At 30.6% G+C, this 25,050-nt stretch overlaps 1 protein-coding gene across 1 annotated transcript in view; it reads right to left on the bottom strand.

The window, feature by feature from the left end:
- The window catches only part of LOC113517505 (leucine-rich repeat-containing protein let-4), a 124,677-nt gene that overhangs the window by 67,587 nt on the left and 32,040 nt on the right, over positions 1–25,050 (bottom strand). Inside the window, exon 2 of the mRNA XM_031912326.2 lies at positions 2,650–2,706. The gene's annotated coding sequence lies outside the window, so the exon portion shown is untranslated. The remainder of the gene's footprint in view (positions 1–2,649; positions 2,707–25,050) is intronic.

Below are 25,050 nucleotides of genomic sequence, written 5' to 3' on the forward strand. Positions count from 1 at the left end.
GTTCGAAGAAATAATTACGTATTATAATGATTTCAAAGCCGTAAAAATGTTTTAGGAAAATTAACTTAAATTATTTATTCAATAAACATTATAAAATGAAGCCGATATAGTTTTTTTTTTTTATTATTTTTATAAAAACTATTGTTAGGGGCGCATTAAACCAACACACATTTATAACTAATACAAATTTGAAATTCCTCTATGTACCTCCGTATATTTCATGCTAATACATACTCAACTGCACTTTCAACACATATAAACAATAAATAATGTTTTTATAATCAATTCATTCAGATGACCAGAACCTAATTATATTTATTTAATAATAACAGTCTAACATAACTAGACTTTAACCCGCAAAAAACACTGCCTTCTATTGTGACAGTAATGACAAATAATCTCTCCATTCTTAACTTATAACAACTAAGAAAAAGGGCCTAATAAAATTATGAATAAAAACGTAATTAAGAATGTAATAATCCTGAAGAATATGGTATTCCAAATCTAATTACGCAAACATCTTTAAAGTTTTAAAAGAAAGCTAATAGCTTAAGTAAGTAAAAATATCTTTGTTCTAATTGCTCCGTTTTGCCTATCCAATTATATAATTGTATTTATAAATAAATCCATTTTCATTTAATTTTAAACTATATCTCTCGTAATTTTCCTAGAAAATATTATAAACAAATTAAGTGTTCATTTTCATATTTCTAATAATTAAGGATAAATAAAAAAAGGTGCACTGAAATACAATAACATTATTAAAGAGCGAGACAAAAGAAAAAAACCATTATTAACAGCGATTAAAAACATTACACAGCGATTAAACAAACCTTAGCTTAGCAAAATTGTTTTTGAAAATTCATAGATAATTGCGACGGTTTTGCCACACTTCGGTAAGTTAAAGTATGTACGCTTTAAAACGTCTATCTATTATTGGCAATCGATAATAATCGTTGCTCGTTCTAGGCACTACCCTTAATCTGTAATTGTTCGACAATTTCATCTTTATAAAAAACAAAATGTTATATATGCCCACAAGTATATTATACTTTTTAAGATATAGAAAGGAGATTTTCAATACAATCATTTGGGTTTACTGCCGTGTTGATTCAATATTAATTGTATGACGCTTGAAATTAACGTCGGTATTAAAAAATCTTAAATTATTAATCGATATAGTTTACTCTTATATTAGTAACATAACAATTTGTTAAAGATCGAATTTACTTTTTCACATCCTTAAAACTGATATATTATTTTGAGAATACAAAAATAATATTTGTCAATATATATTGCATTTTTAATTACCTTTTTAATGACGTATTATTGTGTGGTGACGTAGTATTATTGGTATCTGTATATAAGAAATGTGAAAAATATATACATATTTTTCACATTTCTAATATACAGATACCAATATGTATTGATACAGAAATATAATCTCAATAGACAGGAGATTGGTTTATTTTCAAATATACTCGCAGAACCACATTCTGGAATGGCAAAATCTTTAATTACTATATTTTTGTATCAATAATTCCCTTTATGAAAATAGAAAATAGATATTATGTATTATTTATTTATGTATCAATGTTTTAAGTATGTGAGGTATTTTATAAAATTAGGGTATGATGAAGCTGACACATTCTTATAGGATAAAAGCCTCTAAATAAAAAAAATAAAAAAAAATATTCTACACTCAAAAATATTCGAACTGATATATCATTTTTTTAATATTCTACATCTTTGTAAAATTTTGTGACAATTTCTTAGAAACTCTAAAAGTTATAACGTCATTTAGCAGACATAAAATAAAGTTATATCTAATTATTCATTTAGATAAATTTTACATGAATATTCAGGAGACCCATCAAGCTACACCGAAACTGGGATATTTACATTGTATTTGAATACTTTCCGTCCATGGTTTACATTCTCTGAAATATATAAATATTGTACTGTTACTATAACTTTAGTATACTATAACGAACAGAAAATAGACAAAGAAATTAAATTGGTGTTGATATTAGAGTCGAATGGGTGGATTTTTATTTTATTACCTGTTTCTATTCCTTACCCTTCCTTATAATGATCCGTACTATTCTTTATCTTTACTAATATTGTACAATAGTTGTAATCCGCCGCGTTAACCGCGTGAGTAAATAGTATTCTATATATTTATTTCATGATAGTGTGCAATGTACCAAAATTTCACTCCAATCTCTCATCTGTTTAAGCGTGACAGAGTAATAATTATTCAAACATCTTCACCAAAACGTAATTTTATAACTTCGTCTTCTGATGTTTTGACTCAGTTACTTAAAAATATTTTTTAAGAATTATTAATCCGTACTATACATTATAAATATGTAAGTGAATTGTTTGCATTCTCTTGCCATGGCACCTTAATCACTTAATCCTCAACCAATCGTCATGAAATGTTAACATATATAAATTGAGACGGGCATAGGGTACTTTTCTTTTTATCCATATATTCCCGTCACGCGAACAAAATCATGTATTATAAATAGTCCAACATTAAATGTTATATTTTAATGCAACATTTAGTTTAATGGACCTTACTCAATCGTATTTAATACAATATTAAATACAATTGAGTGAAGTGACAATAATTTTTTATCTTACCTTTTATAACCACAGTGGTTGTTCTGGCGTGGAGTATCTCCGCTTATGAGTCGTACTCTGAAAAGAAGAAAGATCTATTTAATAAAAACTACCAGTTAACTAACCTATCTATACCTAGATTTAATTCAGAGAAGTCATATTTAACCTAAAAGAATATAAATTCACTATCATGATGCGGACAGATTCCTTAGTATCGAAAATACGCAATTATAATATGTACATAATATCTATATACTCGTATATGTATAAAGTAAATTTTATGAACTTACTATGTTTGTATTTTCCGACAATAAATTTATAAAATTTCCGTTATACATACATGCATCGTTAAAAGATAAACATAAGTTTTAAAAATAATATTAGACATAATAATATTAGAAATATATCATGCAGTGCTTGCATATGTTGCCCCACAAAAAAGGATTTCAAATTAAGGTAGAATACTTATTTCTTTACATACCTAACAATATTATAATTGTATGTTTTATGTGTATATGTAGGTGGATATATATTTACACATGTATTTAAGTATATAATATAAGATATATGTATATATATTTAATAGAAAGTATATACTTTTGACGCCGTCAATTTATAATTAATCTACCCTACTCTTATATTATATACGCTCCGCTCTCATTATTGTTTCGCTGCATGTACCAGTGTTACCATAACTGCCTATGAGGTAACATCATCGGACGGTTGTGTCGTATTCCCGCTGATATCCGCCCATGCTGGATGAAAACCGCCCTTCTTGACCACGCGTGAGAAGCCGCTACATTGTATCTGATCGTCTTTCCTCTTTCTACCATCTATCCACGCTGGATAAACCGTGATACACCGCTGATACAGTCCGCATCTGCTAATCTGAGGACGGAGACGATCTTTGAACGAGAAGAAACGCTGCAAGGCCCTGGACGCAAGGATTGCCACTAGCAAAGATACAAAAGTACCTACTGATGGATGCAGCTTACTACGTTACAGCTAAAGGTCAGCCCTCGTATCTTTTAATACATATTTGATATTCTAAACCAGACCGCAGTACGTTCATTAGGAACCTAATATTGGTTCCCGCGCGTACATATCCATTTATATTATTGCATTTATTTATATAAGTTACTACCGTAATCGTTTTGAGGAAACAATATAGAGTATCTATCTATTCAATCAAACACAGTGATAAACAATTTGATATTTCGTACTTTTCAAATCCAATGTGTGTGATTTTTAATGAGTGATAATGGAATAGTAACCCCACCCGCGCTGTCGGTATACACCGGCGGGGCACCAATGAAGGATGACAGGTGAGGATGAAGCAGGTCAGTTAGCCCATCATGATGAATTCAACAACAAATTAGTCACGTTGGTTTCCAGGGAGAACCACGTGGAGGTCGACTTAATAGGGCATATTGCTAGCAATAGGGCTGTCCAACTCCATTGCTAACAATCCCTTTCCCCCCTCATTTGTGTGGTAGGTAGACTTAGCTTCACAACAATTTTTTTGATTCACAAAGAAACGTTAACTTCAATCATTACAGAATAATATGGGGTATATATGGGTGTAATTCATATCGATTACAGAAAAATAATATCCAAAATAATTTAATCAGAATTAACATACCTGAGTTGAAAAATATATTTAGACACATTTATAATTTCCTTCTTTTGGAAACCGCTTAAAAATGGCAATGTATAAGTAGTTTAAGTACCATGAGGCTCACAATATTCGTATCTGTAGGCGGCGATTGCATCTTTTCATCAAGTGGGCCGTCAGATTATTTGCCATTCTAATTTACATAAAAAAAACGCCCATTTATAAATTCTGTCGCTTGGCGTTGATCGCGTGCACAGCGATTTATATACCTATAAAGATGCCGCAACTTCATTTGTTTTGTATCAATTTTTAAACGACTTCCATTAACAGGATAATCTCAACTTATCCGTACTTTTATGTGTGTGCGTTATGCTATATCTTCGTAATTCTGAACCAATTTTAATAATTCTTTTTGCGTTCGATAAAGTATACTCCCTTGTGAATTGTCTCTCCATTTTTTCTTTGCGAGCACAGACACACGGCTTTCTATTTTATTCCATATTAAAAAAAAATATAAGGATAAAACCTTGAAGAATTGTCAAAAGGTTCAAAAGACATACAAAATATACCATCGAATTGGTAAACAATGGAGAATTTTTTTCCACGGAAAGTCACTCGTTTGCGTAGTCCTTTAGCGACTGCGGCCGCATAATTATTTTCTTTCATGGCTCATGCGAGTTGAGTACTAAGCCGCTTATTTGTGTTTTGAAAAACGAAGGCGAGAAATAAATAAACTTCCATTACGTGTTACGTCACCGGTGAAGATATGTAATTATTTACGTGTCGTAGGTACACTGTGGTCACGCAATACACTCCATCATTTGGTACATAGATTGTCACGGAGGAAAATATAGTTCAAAATTTAATGTGTTACATAGACGTACCACTCTATCAAATAAATACAGTTGTAATTAGACCAATTTTCTTATAACATAACGAGCAAACGAGTACACAGCTCAACTAATAGCAAGTGATTATCGCCGCCCATAGGCACTCGCAACATCAGAGAAACTGCAGATGTGGCCGGCCTCTTAAGAAGGAATATGCTCTTTTCTTGAAGATTTCGATATCATATCTGTTCCGGAATGCCGCTGTTATTTAAAATATATTATATATTATATACTAAACGTGTGTATCTCCAAATCAAATTTATTCCAATCTAAAATAATGTAACTACCTGAAGCTCGTATCAACCGTTTTCGATAATTACTGCGAATAATTGACATTTAAACTCATTAACGCTATGAATACCTTCTATTCAAATTTAACTATTATGAATGTATACGTGAGAATATTAATAATCCCATTCCAAAACGGTGAAAACGGACCTTCAGCACTCTATTATATTACACTCTGTACCCTTATGCACGGTATAAACTCTATATCTATAGGTTAATATACATATAAAAGACGGAACTACACAACATACAGCCGAAATATTTTTTTTGAAAACATGAATTTTCACAGGAGTTTCTTTTGTATAGAAAACATCTTTTCTTCGTTAAATGTTTGTTATAATTTTTTAAATCATTTAAAAAACAACAATCTCTAATTGTCTACAACTATACTTTGTATGTACACACGATATACTTGCCAATTGTGAAACTATCTTCAAAATTTGCAGATCGCAAAAATATATGTTATTTTCGCATACGCATAATTTCCACTCTTTGAAATCAACTTCCAGCAGCAGTATTTCCGAACCGATACGACATCATTACTTTCAAGAAAAGAGCATATTCCTTTTTAAAAGGCCGGCAGCACACCTGCAATACCTCTGATGTTGAGGGTGATTATGGACGGCGGTAGTCCGTTACCATCAGATGAGCCGTATGCTCATTTGCCTCCTGTATTTTAAACAAAAAAAAACACAAATAGACGAAGAGTTTTCTATTGAGTATAAAAAAGAAATTAAATACAAATAAGACCGCGTTTTGTACCTTTATGTGTATATTTCAATCTGTATTTATGTTACTGTATTTCACTTAAATTATTCAATTGTTTAAATATTTTTATTTATGGTACAATATAGAGTTAAATAAATAAATAAATAAATCTTTATAAGGTTACTTATATAAATGTAGATTTTATATTTTTTATATTAAAATGGCACCTACATAATTTGAATATAGGGCATTTTCATCGGTCGACATGAATATTAAACCTATCCTGTCTCAAACACTCATACAAATGCTTTACCTCGACAATGACAAAGGGGCGCTAAACAAAATTTACTGCTGGCGACCTATCACACAATAGATAATAAACATAAATTGTTCAGTTGTGACTTCATGAAATGTGGCCTTTTTATATGAATAAATACTTAGACATACAAAACGAATTGGATAGGTAATATATACAACGTCACATTTTAAACATGAATTTATTTATTTGTTATATTGTAATGGCAAAATAGCAGAACTGTATTTGCATCAATGATCATCATATTGATCCAAATACTTTGAAATTTAAATTTTTATTTAGAACCAAGTATTTTGTGATTCATCAATTTATTTAACTTTACCAAAAAGGCAGTTATTTTTAAAACGTTTATTTTCTGGAAGTGGCATACTGATAGCTCATCTGATAGACAAAGATCAGCGTCCATACATATTAATATCACCATGGACACAACTTCCTATGCAGTCAATTTTTCTACAAAATTTTCAATTTAACTATATTTTTATGTAGATAACGATATTAACTAATTAATAATTAAAACTTACTTCGCAACAATTTTTTACTCGGCAAAGAAAACGACAGCTTTTATACTCACAAAATTAATATGGGACCCACACTCAAGTAAACCATATCAATTGATAAAACAATTACTAAAATAGATTCAAAATCAGCGGCTGTAATAATTACATACTGTTCAAAATAATTTTAAATAATCGGATGGTCATGCGAATTCAGTGCTTTTTCCTCGTCCCAAAAAGTGCCCAACGTGCCTAAAGAAGCTTTTATTTAAAAAAAACAAAGTTATCCTGAACCTCATTCTTTTGTAAGACGCTCATCGCAATTTCCTTTCGATTTTGTACTTTTATGTTATTTGTAAACTATAAACATAAAACTATTACGTTTGCAGCGGGTCAGACAATGACCTGACCACAATTTAAAAACAAACTTTTGAAGGCAAATTCTCACATTATGGGCACTTCAAAAGGTTATCTTACCCTAATATTAGTACCATATACGCACAGACCAGCGATTTCCTATCCAACGCTTTCGTCTCATAACGTTTTACGATAGCACTGAACAGAATTTGATGGGTCGTACTAATTTTATAGCTTCTTCGCATAAGTATAAATTTATGTATTCAGATAAAATAACCATTGATTTTTTTATACATATAATCATTAATTTTAAAGGAATATCAAGGACAATAATGTAGGACCAGATGAAATTGAAAATTTTTGATATAAAATTACCTGAGGAAGTAATTAAAAAACTTAAAAGTACCTAATCATAGGGACATTTTAAAAACGAGTTTTAGTAATAGTGATATTTGTACCTATCAAAATTCAAGTTAAAATTAACTATTTGTCAAGATACAAATTTTCTACAGAGAACTCTTTATATAATTCTTCTGACAAGAAATAACAGATACACATAATTTCCACTAAACCAGCCTACCCGCTTCTCAAACAAGAAACCTTTTCTTCACGTAAACTGTTCAAGATGGCCAGTCCTAACAAAACTATTCTGACCTCCATTCGAAAACTAGAAAACAATTCGAACAAAAGTTATATCGGAACCCGAAATAACCACAAGTACTATCGAACTAAAAGCCCAGAAGCTCTGAATTGTAACTCCATTATAGATTATATTTGTTTTAAGTATACGCATAGTTCAAACTCGTCCGTTTTGTTTCAAATGTTATTTCAATTGTTCTGCAAACTGCTAAAGGATAATACTTATATTTCAGTTAAAATTAAAGCGATCATACGGCGTGAGTTCCTGTCTTATCGTAATATATATCATATTATCATCATATTAGCTTTTAATTGTCCATTGTTTTGCTATTGGTTGTCATGCTTGGCAGGCGGATTGGCAAACGCAGTTAAGCTTCAGAGATGTTCTGAGTTGGACGCTGTTGCCCATCCTTTGCCCTCCCTTAATCACCTCTTACGACACCCACGGGAAAGGAAGGGGTGGCCTATTCTATTCCAGGACTACACGGTCAAGATATTTACACATATGATAGATATTACGACTGTCTCTTAATAGGTAATGAAAATTTAATTTTGAATTCTAAATTAATATTTCGCATTACCTATCATGAATAAAAATATTTTTACAATTTTGTCTATTTCTTTATTTGAGTATCACGCAAAAATGTAAGAATTTATGTCAATAAATATTCAATGCACCAGACTGTACATAGACGTCTGAATATATTGGAGTATATTAGACGTGTTTTATGAATAAAAAATGTTGTAGTGGCAGGAGCCATATATTTACTTTTTAGCACAAAAATACAAAAGTAGACACATTATGTCATACATATGTACAACATAAAAAGTTTCTATAAATTAAAATGTTGGTTTATCATTAGACACGCATCTTTTTTACAATTATATATTTATATATATATATGATTTTGATATTCAATCTTGCTTTTAGAGAACTAGAAATTTAATTCTAACTAACTTTGAATGGCACACAACACTACGTTAAAAATATATGAAGCAAATCATTATAGAAATGAAAATTTATTGTACTAAGTAAAAACTTTCATATTTTCCTTTTCGACGTGAAATTTTATTAAAAAGGGTACTATGGTGAATAAATTTCATTGGCCCTCCAATTCATACCATCCCTTTGCAATTGGACTGAGGCCACCCACGTATTACAGTTGGACGAAATTGAAAGATCGCCGTGCCGCTCCGCATTTTGAATACTGAAATATTTCAGAGTTCTTTAGGCTAAATATGATATTGGCTTTAATCTCATCATTTGATCATAGAAAATTAAATTAAATTACTTTAATATAGTTAATTCTTGTACACAGAATAGAAATAATAATAAATTCATTTAATAATATTTAAAATACTTAAAAGTACATTCGAGATTTTTTAAATAGCAGATTGATAAATTTGGAAATTGAAAACTGATTTTTAGTAACATATAAAAAAATCTTAGTTTCAAATTATATAGTAAGGAAATAGTAAACTAGAAATTTTATACACAAGTTAATAATTATTTATTTATTTACGTGACCAAAATAAATACTAAGAATAAATTTTTCGAAATTTCTACGAGAACAGGATGTAAAGGATTCCGCGTAGGCGCGTGGGTGGAAGCGGACTTTTTACAAAAGTATAATTGAATCTGTTATTTTATATGTCTATCTAGATACTCTTTATTGTTTCATCCAAAATTTAAAGTATTTTTTTGTACAAGTCGTTAACTGACAACTGTTGAACATAGCCTTCTTCATATGGAGGGTCTTACCAGTGGTTGCCATGTTTGGCAGGTGGGTTGTCAAACACAGTTCGGCTCTAGGCGATTTGATACACAACCAGACATTTAGAAAAAAAGGAGTAAGTATAATATTAATAAGTCTGCTTCTGTAACTTTCTAAGCCTATATATTATTATTTACATAACACTTTATGATAACAGACAGTCTCTACTTACCCACAAGAAATGTCCAGAATAATTTATATAAAAAATGTCAAATTTTATAATAAAAAGTGAGAAAAGATAACGGAAACATCCTGTTACTGTAACATCTTATTACTGAAACAAAAAGCACATTAAGATATTATCTTTTAAGATGAATGTACCAAACTTCTGAATAAATCATTTGTACCCCAAATTTTCCGCACGACCCTAATGATCAATGACTTCTTATTATCGACTTTTTGTGACTTTAAAGAGAATTGTGGACTTCGCGATATGACGAGACGATATCCAAGGACATCTACAGCGTGTTCACATTCACGTAAATGAGATTGTGGTTTCGAGTCTCGGTTGGTTCAATTTACATAATAAACTTATTTAGATCGGCTTATTTACATATACATTTGGAGTATAATAGAAAAACCTCAGTGTTTAGGATTGATGATGATGATGCTGATATAGGTCTCTCCCTGTTAAGGGGTTTTGCCAGTAGTTGCCACGGTTGGCAGGCGGGTTGGTAATCACAGTTAAGCTTTAGTAATATTTTAAAAGAAATGTTGTTGCCTATCCCTTAACTTTTAAGCTCTCTCAGTCGCCTCTTACGACACCCACGGAAAAAAGAAGGGGTGGCTTATTCTAGGCCGGGACCACACGACAAGTGTTTAAGGTTATACTATAGTTAATATGTTTGTTATGTACCAGTTATGTATGGTTAATATAGTCGTATGTTATATATTACATAAGATTTTTTAGTACAAAAAATGGCGACTTCAATCAATCAAAAAGTGATAGTATATAAAAATAGTAGAAAGATATATTAAAATCGGTTTCAGATAATATTTCAAAATCGATAGAAACGGTTCGAAAATTAAAAAGCTTTTATATCTTTTTTTTTTGTTTTTAACAAAGTTAATGAAAAAATATGTAGATATTCTTTCATTTACTTTTAACTGACTTCAAATAGAAAGAAATTCTTAGATGTAACTTTTGTACACATACATAAAATACAGGTAAATTGAGAGACATCTCTATATTGAATTCCAAATTGTATGATAACTTATTAATACGCAAAGATGTAATTAGCAAAATTACTTTCACATTCATAATATTAAGAAGATATATTCTTTCTTATTTGTTCATATAAATAAATTCGAATATATTTTGGATTTTTTATGAACTTTTATATTATTAACCCTTCAAAACTTGGTCATGCAAGTACAGCTACGGTACGGCAAAAACACAAGTGGGATAAAGGTACCCATGCAAAGAACTTTGTATAAATGTAACCCAAATGTATTCTGAAGTACACTCGAAGTTTTATTTAGTTTTGTCTGGAAATAAAATACTGCTGCACAATAAACATGAATTTAAATTTTTAATAAGTTTTATTTAAAAATAAATTTAAAAATACCTCATACATAATTGTATGCAGAAAGCATTGTAGCTCTGGTTTTATTAAAACACGAATTTTTCATGAGGACTAGTTTAAAAACAGAATACCTGTATGCATATATGCAAAAAGCATTACAGCAGTGACTTTAAAAATGAACTACTTGGCAAGATAAATGTCGCTTCCACGATGAAATATGATGAGCAATCGTACGATGACGTTACTCACAAATGCACTCTAAACTTATGCAATTTGTAACAAAACTATAAAACCAACACCGGCGAAGCGAGAAAGCACAAATCAAGTAGAGACCATTGCAAACTTTTAAACTAATCTAAACTTGTATTATAAACCGTTCGTACTGACGTACTAATATTCATTATATCAAAACATGAAATGTTGCAACCTAAAATTGGATTTGTAACTCAAGCCAGAATGATTAGTCGTTACCTTAATTTATAACGGCTAATCACGTATTCAATTATTTGTGCAGCGTAAACAAGCCGAATTAATTTGCTGAAATGAAACTGAATTTATTTAAATAATACTTCTTGCTAATATCTAATGTTTAAAGATTATTACAAACGTAAAGCTCATTTTAAGTCGTGACTTTAAATTAACTTGAATTTATGGAACTCATATATTACTCCAGATAAATATCATATATCTAAAGTAACCTACTTCTCTCTAGTTTTGTGTTTTCTATGGATATTCGTAATAATTATTTCTTTTCTCTGGATGTCCGCAATCAATCTTACCACTATTAAGTGAATATTTTTTTTATCAATCGTCATAATTTCAGTCATTTAACATCCGCTACTGCATCTCCTCACAAAAAAAAAAACATATTACTTTACCACGATGGCCTATCTTGGAATAGAATAAAATATATGTAATCAAAACATAGACTTGTTTACAAACTCTTTTACATAGTAATTTTTCATGATTCTACAGCACCCTTTTAGTATGACGGATGAGCCAGCCACTATTGGGCTCAATCATATTATATGCAGCCATACGAGCCAACTCACCACGCCGTCACCAGTCTTTACATGTATATATGTATATGTATATATATGTATGTATATATATATATATATATATATAGGTATTTTGATTACCACATGGCTATGTGGTAATCAAAAGACCATCCATTACAAGATTTCAGTTGTCATTTACAGTCTGATAAAAATAAATAATTATTATAATAATGTCAATAAAAATAGTACATTCATTTTATTTTCATTTTTAATTTTTATTCTCATGCAGTATTACAACGTACTTTGTCATATCTTACAACATCTATTATAATCAAATCAACAAATATCATAAACTAATCCACCCACATTTATTATGGCTCTGTAATAGTGGACTGAAACGATTGATTTCCTGAAATGAATACAATAGTAATTTAAATGTATTTAGACATAAATTATACAGGATACGTAATAACATCTAATACAGCTAGTAGTGTTATATAAATCGATGTTGTTTGATCCAATTTCGTTATCACATTTGTAGCGTGACAAAATTGTGTTATTTTATATCCATTTAATCAACTTCCAATTATAATATTACAGTTTCACCATCAACCGAAATTATGAAGGGACTATAATTCTATACATCTACTATTAGGAATATATCTATTCATCTATATAAGATGAAACTGTTATCTATATGTAAAATGAAGCATCCATCCTTACTAAAATAATTACACAACCAGTAAAATAATTTTAAATCTCCCATACTAACTTCACAATTGAACGTGCCATGTTAGTATCCATCCATCTTTATCAGCCGTTATCTGTCCATTACTAGGCCTCCCCTATTAACAGTTTCGCCAGTAGTTACTACGTTTGACAGCCGGATGTTAGTATGGGAGGTTCAAAAATTTATATATTTTTATTGTAGATATCTGTATATAATAAACTTAATACCAATTATTTTTTATCAGTGACATCATCTACGCGACAGATAAATAAATACGGGTATAGAGAGTAATCTATGATTACCCCAAATATTATGAATACGATAATATTTTTTTTTAATGTGCCCAATGTAAAGTACGTGCGATAAAGGTTTTACAATACGTTATATTTAATTATTGATTTTAAGAATTGGTGTAACCTTTAAAATACCAAAATATAATAAACAAATAAATTCTCTTCACATTTTTAATATTACCTAAAAAGAAATACTATTTAAAATTTTGATAATTCTGTTTATTTACGGTTCCAAATTTAAACATATTAAAAATAAATTTTTATCTAAAAAATCCTATATTAATTGATAATGTAATATTAGAAAGACTTTTTTTGAAGCACAGCTATTCAAAATTGCAAGATTTCTTTAGCCAAAGTGTAATCTGTATAAACTTATTCAGCTCATTATTTTAAGACAAATATATAACCTTAATAAAGAATTAAAAGGGGATTTGTGAGTATCGACATAATACACCATTGTACGTAATAAAGAGGCCTAACAATATCTTATTATATAAGAAATTAACAAACATAATAGGGACAAGGAAATGTTTGAATAATTCATGGACATAACAGAGTATACTGTTTCGCCCATGATGCGTTGCCATGAGGACTCAGGTGTTATTCCTCTGTACCCAGTAAATTCACGCCATATGTGAAACACTCTCAACAATGTTTGAATAATTTTGAGTACTTGTATTATAATACATCCGCCCGTTGAAGGGACGACGGCAATTATGTACACAATGCGTTCATAACGTTGCTTGATCTCAATGCAGTTATCGGTTTGGGTTCAATATAATTACAGCAATTGAGTGTCAGAAAGGAAATTTTACTGTAGATACATATATACAATGTTGTTGTTGTTGTGGAGTTCACCCTCATATCCTACAGCCTAAATGGTCGCGTACAACGCGGTTTCAGAGATGTTTTCGACCACGAACACTCAGGTTATGGAATAAGCTCCCTACCGAGGTTTCCCCAAGAGACTACAGCATGGAGTTCTTCAAAAGGTAGAAAAGAGGTCGGCAACACGTAACCACTTACCATCGGGTGGGCCGTATGCTTGGTTTCTACCTCAGTGGTATAAAAATGTTGTATATTGCTATATTATTAGAGACTATTGAAAGTAGATACATTTATTATTCCAATCACCAATACAGCTGTATTATGAAAATCCGTTATATTCAACCGACTTAAAAAATAAGGAGATTCTCAAATCGGTTGTAATTTTTTGTTTGTTACCTCATAACTCAATCAGCTCTAAACCGATTTAGAACATTCTTTTTTATCCTAAAGGATATACTTACAAATTGGTTACATAGAAATTTTATTAAAATCGATTCAATATTTTAGTTTTTAAATCAAAATAACTAATTTTGTCACAATTGAGGTCGGTTTTTTTTTTTTTTTGTGGGACACAATCTTTATTTATGCACGTGCAGAACACAATACCTGTGTAGGTCGTACATATATTTTTAGTCCTCATAAATGACAACGGAGTATCATAACAATCACAATACTGTGATGAAATGAGAGTATACACACTTTGTATGAGGTTAATGTTGCTGTTTGTGTTACCACTTTTCATCAGGTGGGCTGTTAACTTGTTCGCCATTCTAAATCGTATAAAAATAGGTAACACAAATTGTGTTACATTCTATCAATTGATGTTACAAGGAATAAAATGTTGCAACAAATTCACTTCGAGTAGAACAATGTTGACTCTTGCGATTGGCTTTTAAGATAGCATCAAACTGAGATGCTCTCACTCCAAGTGATGGGGCCTGTTTACTGTTGACGTCACGATAAAACAGCCATAACAACAACCAGATGCCGGATAGGACCGCACTGTATCGATCACAAACGGTCCGCTGGCTTTGTCGACGCCATTTTATAAAAATAACGGCAATGTACCGGACTAGGTGAAGGCATTGTTCCATATTTTATTTTTATTTGAACATATTTCTTTTCTAAATTATAAGTATTTGTAAATATTTTTCAAAAGCAGAAGGTTATTCATTCATCTATTTTTTTTAGTACCTATGTTACTTGACGTATTCGCCGATTCTAAAACGATGTTAACAATTCATTGTCATAATTTCATATTATTTTTTAAAACTGTACGTGTAATTTTATTTGATCTTATATGACTCCACGTTCTAAATTCAAAAATTTTAAAACTAATATAAACAAATACTTAGGTACCTGTAAATTTAATCAGTTCGTTTTATTCGATGTACTTACATGTATTAGTTAATATGTATTTTACCACATTTGCCTTTCATATATGTATCTGATAATGATTATAAAAATAATCTTTTCGATTTCGTTTTGAAATATGTGAATTTGAATCTTGCATTATATGAGCACTCTACGAAGCACACAGTTTGATTTTTCGGGTCTATCATTATAATAACAATGTTTTTATATACAAATAAAAATATGCAATTAGCCATCGTCTATGTAATAAAAATTATTTGGGGAAAATGAGTCGTTCCACGTAGAGAGTAATAGAATATTATTATTATTATAAGTACTTACATTATCTTTCCCCTGAAACCGCTAAGTTTCCAAAATAAATTTAACTACTGTATTATGATATAGGCTATATATATATATATATATATATATATATATATATATATATATATATATATATATATATATATATATATATATATACTCATACAATTAAATATCATATGCAGTATCTGCATTTCATTCTTATATATTATAATACATTATCTAGAAGTTAAATTCTAAAATAAGTCTCTTTGATCGATGCATTACCGAACCTACTTCATTAAGAATTACATTGTACATAGACGAGAATTTATTTCAATTGTACCTCTTGAGGCTTTCATAAAACAATGGTTAAGTATCACAGCACAGATAATTTTGCTACGACTCGATACCTTTCGATATCTTACATAATACCCCCGGATTCGAAAGACGCCGTACCGACACGGCACGAACCCATTCTGAACCAATCGATAGTCGATGATATCTTAAAAACGACGGCTTATGGATTTTATAAGATCCAATCGCTTAGTACTATAACTATGACCAATCCAGGTGTTTTCTTTTCATTTCTGTTATTTTAATTTCCAATAAAACTAAACATTACCTGTAGTAAAAAAAGAAACGGACGGTGCCATACGAATGTATGTCACGATCGCCCGATCACATCATCGTCACGATGTTCGTTCACGCTAATCTACGAAACAGCTTAACCGATTTTGTTGAGATTTTGTAAATGTGTATTGTTTGCTCCACCTTCACATAATGTAAACTACAGATGAGATAGTCTTTATTTCGACATATTTATCAGATCACTCCTGCAAAGGGACTAAACAAATTTACAAAGTCAAGTAATCTATATATAATGTAAAAATTCATTCCTATTTCCACTGGTCACGTCACAACTTGAGAACAACTTGACCGATTTTATTAATTTTTTGATGTTTTCCAATACTTCATAGAAGGTTCTGACGGAAATAAAAATTAATAAAATTGCGCGGAAAACTGGAAAATTTTAGAAAACTTTGCGCATATGATAGTTCGCGCATTTGACAGAACAACGTCTGTCGTATAAGCTAGTTAATTATAATTTTTATTACTACATAAAATTGCCATTTAGATACCGCATTAGAAATTAAATCTACCTTAATAATGATATTACAATGCCAGCCAATATACTTGATTGAAGACCTAATGGTTTATTGCGCAATATCATTATGGATCTTTCTTAACTAAGATTATAATGTAATTGTGCAAAATTTAAAACTTGCTTGCAATTAGACGTATTACTCAAAAAATATTCTTTATGCATAAGAGTACAGCTGGCTGTAGTTTTCTAATATACTCTCTCATTTATAATATACATCTGTCCATGTCTGTAAGCAGTACTACTTAATATATATGTACATATATGTATTCACGTCAGCTACTATAGAACGATAACAGAATTTAAAATTGACCTCTACCCAGCAAAGAAACAGGAAAAAGAAAATAAAATGGTCACTACGTCCTTTCATTATAAATTATACGGGTACAAAGCTACTTGTAACAAGATAATAAAATGTGTTAGGAATCACTCGAAAATAAAATCTATTCCAATTTCCAACCCCCAAAGTATATTCGTAATATGTGTTGTCAACCCCTGAATGAAAAAGTTAAGTGTTTTTACTCAGTGGGCAAATAAAAGCGGTAACTTTTTCACGGCACGCCGACTTTATCGGACCGATCAACTCACAGTCGACTTGGTAAAGCTAGATAAACCTCGGCAACAAAGCGCGACAGCCACACGAAGTTGCGCGACAAACTTATCTATATTGACCGACATTTTCCGCGAGGAGCTTAATAGTTTTCGATGCATAATAACGATTGTTCACAGCCAGCCGATAGTTTCTGTTTGCTGTTTCAAATTCAATTATTTTTGCAGCTGCGCGTTAAATGTATTTACACTTTACACGAACAATGCTAATAGTATGGAATATTTAAAACTGTACATTTCGATATATATAGGTGTATACAAAATTTGTATTATCTTTGGGATTGAGATAAGGATAGGAAGATGATGATGAAGATCTTTGTACAAGGAAAAATCAAAATTATTATTGTCTACTAGTGAAAATGAATATTTTTTTTAAGATACACATAAAATTGGAATACCGATCTATAACAATTGAAATCAAATCCTTATAAGACATATGACAGCTTAAATAGAGCTAGCCTGAACCTGAGACTTATCTGCTGTTGTTTTTTTTTTTTAATTAAAAATATAACAGTTAATCCATTTATCTTTAATAAGCGTTAAAATCAATATAAACCTTAAAAAATAAACTAAATAATAAATATAAAACACCGAATCTATTCAATATACAGTAGCTAATTTGTATACTTAATGAATCTTCTTTACAAGTCTATAAATTGATGTAGTACGCACCGTAAAGGAGGTCTGCTCTCCACGGCCGTCAGCGCTAGACTGATCAAATAATGAAATACGGATCATTTCTCTCTACCGTCTTTACAATAGTATTCAATATTCCTGTAGTACTTGGTCACGTAGTGATTCATTCATGAAGGAATGTTTATCCCTTTCAGAATCTCTGTGAATTGCTTTATTAGCTAGGAAACTTCAAGATCACGTACAAAAAAATATTTTAGAAATTAAATTACCTAATTGAAAATCGCTTATACTTTACGATATTAAATTCCACTAGTAAAATATTCATACACATTTATAATGTGCAAGCATAGCAAATTGTAGCACAAGATTAATGCAAAATTCAACAATCACACAACATGTCATACAACTGCTCATGTCTATAGGCGACGGTTACCACTTTCCATCAGGTGGGCCGTCAGCTTATTTGCCGTTCTAAGTTGTATAAATAAAAAAAAAATTGCAGTACAAAATCAAACGTGAGTGAACATCAACATCATTTTAACAGATGCTAACAATGACGAATGAAGATTGATAGATAACTAATTGAGTATTCACGATAAAAATATACGTAAGTCCATGTAATCTATATAAAAAAAAATTATAAATGAAATATTATTTGTACTTACGAAAATCAGCTGCACATTTATATTATTAGTATGGATTTTATTATTATACGGTAATACCGACTGCAAAAAAAAATGATAAAAAAGCTTACTGAAAACACTTCCCTTCATTACCTGGGGCAAAGTTGGATATAAGCCATTAGTTTTGGAGAAAAACGTGGCGGGCATAGGTAAAAAGACTAGCGAACTGTGACTCGAAGGGTCGGAAGTTTACGTCCCTTTTCCCTTTTTCACTACGAATATAGTGGAGTCTCTTAAATTCTTAATTTTTTTTTTCTATTTAACACCATCCCTCTTACGGGAATGTTTTTCTGTTATCTTTAAGAAAATGATACTTACGAGGTAGACAGAGTACCAAGTTTTAATAACATTCCACTGTTTTTAAACAACTAAAAGAGATAGATTTTTCTACGCAAATAAAATTTAAGACTTCAAAAGTGTTAAATTAACATATATATGTAAAAGCCTAACTGCGGTTGCCAACCTGCCTGCCAAGCATAGCAACTTACTGGCAAAACTTTCCTTTATGGAGAAGACTTATGTTCGACAGTGGGCAGTTAACGGCTCAATAATAAATCAGTTCATCATCATAACAGCCATTAACGTCCACTGCTATTGATATTATCTACTTAAATAACTGTTATACAAACACTTTGTTTTTATTATTGACACGAATGTCTGTAATCTGAAAGTATGAGTAATGTTTGTAATTAAAATTAAAAACATATACTTATTTAATTTCAAAAATTACTAAATTTTTATACACCTTCTCATAAGCAGAATATATAAGGACAATGTTCATCACTTTTGTCTAATCATCACCTACCATCTTACAAAATAAATTCCATCGTAACAAACTTTAATTTATGCAACTTAAAATACATAAATTGCATAAAAAAAAACTAATAATTAATGTTAATCGGTATATATTATTTAAAAAGAAAAAGTTGATGAATATAATAACACCTTAATACATCTAAAAACAATATAAATGTTTATATACCAAACGCATTATCATACCTTATTTTAGTCAGTTAAAAATGTGTTGAAGCCACTTATAGAAGTAGCGTAAACTATCAAATTTAATTATTACTTTGAGGACCTTCAAAGGAACACTGTCATATTGAAGTGTCAAAGGCATCATGGTGCAATTAACATTCTACTTAGCACACCAGGTTAACTTTAAATAGAATATTATTACGTGTTAATTATGAACATGCTATGAATTTGTTATAATTAGTTTGCAGAATTATCATAGTATCATAATATCTCTCATAATATCTACAGTACAGCTTTGAAGGAAGTAAAATGTACCGCATTAATTTAGGATTCAATTTCTACGCGAAATTTAATTCAAATAAAAACGTACTGAAATTTTATACGGCGTTGGTATCCGTCGGAAATGAACTTTTAGGAACATCAATAAACGACGGAAAATGGAAAGAGGTTCCGTACAGAAAAAGCCGAAGAGAAAATATATAAGGGGATATCTAAATTACATCAAGACAAGAAAGTGTTGTAGGTAGGTAATTTATATCTCTAAAATATTAAAATTACAAAATTATCTCTAAAAACTCTCCCACTTAACTTTAGCGGAATACATAACAAAAAAGATTTATGGTCTTGAAAGTTATACAACTAAGGCTGGCGTTTCATTTGTGACACAGACAAACAACGTTGATGTAATTCGAACAACACAATTTGCGAAGAGCGCGTGGCAACATCTGCGCCGGGCATAAACCTCAGATTTTATTATTTCTCTCAGAGTTGGCAGCTCATTACCCGCCCTCCCTGCTGGGAGCTCGCGAAGCGCCGGGAAACTTCGCCCGAACTGTTACAAGATTACTATACCAGCGTTGTCTTAACACCTTTGCGAATACAAGACCAAAGTTGCCCATTTTAAAATAAATCCAACAACTGTACGTGCGAAAACTCTAAATAGATATATTCTTGGAAAGATAGAACTAGTACTGATATTTATCGTTAGATTTTTCCATCAAAAAGATTGGATAAAAGTAAAATCGACCTACTGATTATATTTAGCAGAATATCCCTACGCCGTGTATGTATTGTGTACAAAAAGATATTGAACATTATATTTTCTTATTTTTTTTTCAACTTTGACAAGATGTAAACTATTGCGTTTTACAAAGTATACAGCAAAATACACTGTATGTCAACTAGTAAAAGTATTGATTACATCTGTGGCACAATAGTGGACACGTTGCTTTGCGTAAATGAGGTCTAGGCTTCGGTTCCCATTCGAACCAATTTAGGATACGAACTTTTCTAAATTGGCTCGGGTCTGGATGTTCTGGGTTGCGCCTCCGGATTGTTCATTTTTTTGTTTCTCATAACATACCCTATGTTATTATACCCTCACAACATTGAGTGGCAAATACAAGGTTGACAAACGACACGACTTAAAAGGAAGCCCTCGTATTATTAATATTATTCAACTATATAGCAATAAGACCGCCTTTTGTACTACACTATACTTATTGAAAATTGTTTAACAAATCATGTTATGTTGGTGCAATAAAGTGTTAAATAATGAAATAAATATACTCGTACTATTTCTGTACAACCGTTGCCGTGTAGTTCCGGCATAAAATGAGCTACTCCCACCTTTCGCGTAGGTGTCGTAAGAGGCGAGTAAGGAAATTTAATGATCAAGGGATGGGCAGCAGCATATCTCTTAAAACATCTCCAATTGCCAACCCGTCTACCAAGCATGGCAACTACTAGTAAAACCCCCTCTTTATGTAAGAGGACTTTTTCCAGCAGTGGACAGTTAACAGCTGAAAACAATTATTACAAAATTTAAAAATCTAATTTATATGAGATAAAAAAATTTAAATTTCTTTTCCAAATTAAACCCTTGTTAAAGGAAAAAGCATCGATAGCGAAATGCCAAGGGATTACTTTCCAGTTTCAGCAAGCTTTCACCATAAATATTTGATATTAGGACTTACTACGACTGTTTATTTTGGTGAGTCCCCGTAAGGAAAAACAAATGAAATTTGATTTGCTGCTCATTATTATGAAAATGTTCATTGGCTCTCAAATTACATGTTTTTATTGTTAATAATGCATTATCATTATATGATTTTTGCTTAAATATATAAACTTTATATAAAAAAAAACATCGCAAATTATTCATTAAGTGATTTTAACGACTTTTAGCTTATGTTTGCACACTTATTAATTATCTAGACTGTAACTAATTCAAATTACGTTTACCATATATTTTAATTAGCTTATTGTTATATATATAATTATTAAGTTATTATAGCTGTAAGCTTCCCTCAAAAATAATAAATAAATAAAATATTTTTCCAATTGTATGCATAGAAATATTGTAATTTTATTGTAGTGATTTAAATAGATTTTTTTTTTTTTGATAAAAGTTACGGTAAGAATTAAAATCATGGGTCTTCAAAAAGATTGAAGTAAAACTTAACCTGTATAATTAAATGTATGTACATTATAAATATAATATTCTTTCCTTTGATACATTATATTTGTAAGTGCTAATTAAGTAAGTAATATACCTATCGAAAATGTCGACACTAAAGGTCTGAATTATTAAGATTTTAATCATTATTTATTACTTAATACAAGTACGTACGTTAGTCCGTAAGCTATTTACAAATATGGACAATAATAATTACAATAGATACTTAAATACCTGAAACAAATAAATAAATAATCACTAATCCAATTGTTGTGAATATACCAGTTGTAACGCTTCCAAAAACAGCTATCATTTAATATTACAGACATTGTCTGAGTAAAATTTATTCAATGATGTATATTTTTCCCCCTCATAGCCTGTACAGATTATATTACACACCTTGTTCGTATTATGATACAAAAAACAGACAACGCACGTGGGTTGAACTACGAGCAATGAATAAATGGAGGTATTATGTTGTTATCTACCCAGTTAGGCACTTATATATGTCAGTGTGTTAGTAACGCATGGAGTATATTAAAGTAAAAATGATCTCTAGTTTTAATATTTATAACCTAGTTTGTTAATCGGACAATTTGCATTTTATCTGTGCCATCTATTAGTGACTATATCAGGAACTTAGATTGTATAGATAGAGCATCGAGCATCAAACACGGGTCAACTTTTTGTTAGCTAATTTTCCAAACAGCTGACTCGTTTTTTTTTATTAATGTTCTATATACTTACACACACACAATGTATCTATATTTAATTATTTAATTTTTGTTTTTTGCGCATTAGAAAGGTGCAGAATTTATAAAGGAAAATAAATATCGAAGTTATAGAGATCACTCATAACTATTTATCACACAAAATTGTTTAAAAAATTGACCCACTTTTCTCGAAGCATTTGTATTGAGACACTCTATCTATATTATCTAAGATCAGACCTTTATTCTCTTTTTTAGTATTAAAGAGTCCTGCGTTTGACCTTGATCTTATTTGGTGCTGAGGTTACAGATAAAGCTCACAGGCCTATGGACTGCCTATGTTATATATAGAGTATATTCACGAAAGGTCTAAATTATGTGTCTGGAAAAGAGACGCAGGGGGAAAAATCCAACCTCGAACATAAATAGATAATATCTACGACATTAGGTAAAGAGCCTCTCCCCTCTTGATAGTTTATAGTAACAGTAATTGTGTAGCAGTTAAAGTCTTTGTCTTACCCTCTGTTGGTTACAGGTTTGACCTCGGCAAAATAATTGTGTTCCCATCCCACCTCCTCTTATGTTGGTAGTGGTACTACGAATGAAACACACCTATATAAATATTATTAATAATTAGTACCACAGATACACACTAATCACTTAGGAGTTTACCAAGAAACGAAATTCCGAATTTTCGGACTCAATTTTGTCTTTTCATTCATACCGAAAGCGACCTAGTAACGAAATGTTAAGATACACATTTCTTTTGTCATAAACCCTACCATAAGAGTCTAAAAAAATCACATTTTAGCAATTTCAATGTTTTTAAATGGTATGTATCATGTAATTTTAACATTAAATTTGTGCGCGAATTAATACACCGCCTCGTCTTCCGATATTCGCTGGTTTAATTCCGGTATTGTACAAATATTTATATTTATAAATATATCTGTATTGAACTGGGTATTTTTTGTATTACGTATGTATACATACATGTATATCAGTCATTATAATACACAATCAACTTAACTTGTCACTAAATGGTGTTATGTAATTTGTCCACTTATATAATTTACATTTATATAAATATATTCATCCAGCATAAAGAAAGCATCAAATTCTGACGCAAAGTCAGATCAGCCAAATTGAATATCGACAGCAATGGAGTCAGCACTCCGGACCCGTCTAGCTTCACTACATTTCCCATCCAGCGATGTTGTGAAGATATTTTAGCTATTTCATTTGGTTTCACAACGTGATTCGAAATTCCAGTAACACTCACGGGACTAAAGTTAAACGCTCTCAAAATATAATGTTTTGCCAGATGTCATTCCACTACATTCCTAGACGTTTCAACAATACCAAAAATTATAATTCTTGTTCTAATTTCAATGTAACTTTAAAAGAAGAAGGTGTTTAAGGAATTTTTGGGCAGCGACGTTATACAATTATGTCAGTTATGGTTTCGATTTTCTAATTATTTTTGCAATTGATAGGATTTACTCCCATCACAATCCAATATTAATTTTGTGTTTTATATTGCATTAGATTGATCTAATTATTACTGAAAGTAGGTGTCAAAATATTTCACTAAATTCAATGTAAATTATTAATAGCATTTAGCGAATAAACAGTAGCGAATTTATGTTCAAATTTTGGTAGTATTTTTTCAAAATAAACCAAACTATATAATAATTTATTTAAACGTTCTCACAGTTTTTATTCGCGATTTCATCCGTGCGATCAAGATATATCGATTAATTGGAGATATATATCCTTCTATATCTATCCCAAATACAACATATATACAAAATTTCGTGACGATTGATATAACTGCTAAAGTGCCAAAGAGCCACAAACAAACAAATATAATATACATAATATTATTAATGATAAAGATAATACTCTAACTCGATGAACAAACCACAGCTAAAAAAAAATATTAAAATAACCTGAGGAATTGTCCGCTGAATGGTTAACTCAGAAACGAGTAGGTAGCTTGATATTCCTACTGCGGCAAGGTAAATTTTAAACTGTTCTATAGTTTGCAGTGGGACGTTAAAT

Source organism: Galleria mellonella, unplaced genomic scaffold (genome assembly GCF_026898425.1).
Source record: "Galleria mellonella isolate WM207_F2 unplaced genomic scaffold, CSIRO_AGI_GalMel_v1 utg78, whole genome shotgun sequence".
Classification (NCBI taxonomy): domain Eukaryota; kingdom Metazoa; phylum Arthropoda; class Insecta; order Lepidoptera; family Pyralidae; genus Galleria; species Galleria mellonella.